This window comes from Cucurbita moschata, unplaced genomic scaffold (genome assembly GCF_002738365.1).
Source record: "Cucurbita moschata cultivar Rifu unplaced genomic scaffold, Cmos_1.0 Cmo_Scf00005, whole genome shotgun sequence".
Taxonomy (NCBI): Eukaryota; Viridiplantae; Streptophyta; class Magnoliopsida; order Cucurbitales; family Cucurbitaceae; genus Cucurbita; species Cucurbita moschata.
In genome coordinates this window covers 221,295-223,715 of record NW_019268521.1, presented here as the reverse complement: position 1 = coordinate 223,715, position 2,421 = coordinate 221,295, and the positions used below count along the sequence as shown (strand labels likewise).

At 41.7% G+C, this 2,421-nt stretch overlaps 1 pseudogene; it reads right to left on the bottom strand.

Annotated features, from left to right (window-relative positions):
- The window catches only part of LOC111442846, a 3,956-nt pseudogene extending 2,282 nt beyond the window's left edge, over positions 1–1,674 (bottom strand).
- Between the last annotated feature and the right edge of the window lie 747 nt (positions 1,675–2,421).

The following is a 2,421-nucleotide window of genomic DNA, read 5'->3' as shown; positions in this document are numbered from 1 at the left end:
ATTCAGTTACATTCCAATACTCATACAACAAGCCATAATCGTACAAGGGCACACATCGTCACATGCATTCATATCACATCAACTAAGCAGCATAAATAACATACATTCACGTTCACATGATTTCGTATACAATGTATCATATCATAACCAAGTCATAACGTAAACACTTCATAGTCATATCGTTCTCTAACTTACCATAGCCTTAACGTTCTTATACCTATCACAGACATATCATTACGTGACGTACCTTAGTCATATCGTCACAAGAACGTACCCTAATGCTATCGTTCTATCAATCTATCACAAACCTATCCCTTTCTACCCATAACCTAACTGTATTCTTTCATCAATCTCTCTTATCCATAGCACTCCGGTATGTAACCTAACTCTAACGTTTCATGAACGTATCTTACTCCTATCGTTACATTTCGTTTTGTGCATCCTTCTCATACCCTATCTCAAACATATCCTTAAGCACATCATACCATAATTATTATCATACAGACCACATATTATAACATAACATAACATATAGGAAGCATATCGATCCACAGACAATTCACACATATCAATATATATGACACGTGCAGAACCACAGGGCACGTGTCAACATCAAATATAACCATGACGATAGTAGGGTCACTTACCTGGCCAGCTTAAGTCGTTGTCACGAATATATCTTTAATTCAAGTTCGATTCCGTCCTTTGAAATCCAAGTCAACTCTTTGAGGGTTGATGCCAGCAGCTGCAACATACATATCCAACTTTCCTATGGGTATTCCTATTCCCTGAACTCCAAGGTCACCTAGGCCAAGAATACAAGTTCCATCTGTCAGGACAATCATGTCAACCGCTGTGCTGGCCAATTATAGATCATGGACATCATTTCTCCCTTATCCTTTGCACTGAAATACATTCCACGCGGACGTCTGAATAACCCAGAATAGTTTTGACATACTAAGCCCACTGTAGGTGTGTATATAATCGGAGCAAAGTCTTTGATGTAATCAATAAGGATTCGACAGTACAATGTTTCATTTCTATCATGCAGTCTATTTAAGATCCTCCATTTCGCCAATGAAACAATACCATCTGGTTGACCATGAGTATTCCTCTCCAGTGATCGATATGATTCCATGAAACGAGCACATTGTTGCTCAAATGATATCACTCGTGGAGGAAGAAGGCCACGGATTCCTAGACGGTCTCTTTCAGTGAGAGGACATCCAGTATCCTTGTCGAACCAAGGATCATGGAGAATATCAGCATCGCGCTTATGGACAATACACGGTCCAGGAATCGCAGTCAAGAACCGCCTAGATCGGCGCAAACTCGCCAAAGTTAACCTCGCAAGGTTCCACATCAAACTGGATCTAGAAAAAAGAATCAAGAAAAGACCAATCTGATAATCAAAAAACCAAATGCAGCACTGCCTCAAATCCAATACTCTACTCCAAGAAATGTTCCAATCAGATTAGAAAAAATAGGATCCAAAGCTCGCAGAATCGACGCCGTGAATCAAAGCAATGCTAATTGAGTTTCATTTAAAGAGATTGAAATTGTAGAGGCTTTGTTCATCGCAGTGGAAACATAAATGTTGCAGTGAAAATATAGCGGAAGCAGTTGAAGCTGTACAAGAATATTGGAGACGGGAAGGGGCCCGGGGAGGTTCGTTCTGAAAATCGGGCAGGAGAGAGAGGGAGATAAGTGTGGGAAGGGATGTTTAATTAATTAATTATTATTATTTATTATTATTATTATTTAAACTATTTTTATAATTATTTTTATTAGTTTATTTCTTTATTTATTTTTGGGCTATTACAGCGAAGGGAGGAGTGTGGCAGAATCGGTGATCGACACGTGGCGGTCATCGACTGGTGAGACGCGTCCTCACCTGGCAGCGGACATGCATCAGGCACGCGGATCCGGGCCAACCCGATCCTGAACTGCACGCGACCTGGAACCGGTGAACTGCTTCGCCTGTAAACTGCCCCGACTCGGTGCCTCAGACCCGTGATTGCTCGAGAAGCCGCGCGTGGACACACACGCGTAGGAGTTGTGCGTGAAAACCCTCCAGGGTGCGTGTGACCCGTGTGTAGGCGCATGAGTCACTGTTTTTCTTTCCGTTCAGTCTCCGTTTGCTTGTTTTTCATCCCGATTTTGATACTGACCCTATTATTATGTGAATTAGGACCTGTCAAGGAAATTTCAGAATTTTTGGAATCCTTTTCGTCAAGAAAACTCGAGCTTGGGAAGGCACGCGTCAACCAAGTAAGTAGCCATTTGGATTCCCACGAGCATTACTTGTAGGAATCGCTAGGAACAAGCATGCATGTTACCACCCATAAACATAGCTAGCCGGACCTAGCATATTAGTATGGAAACCGCGAAAATGAAATGATTAAGGAAGGCTAGATATGA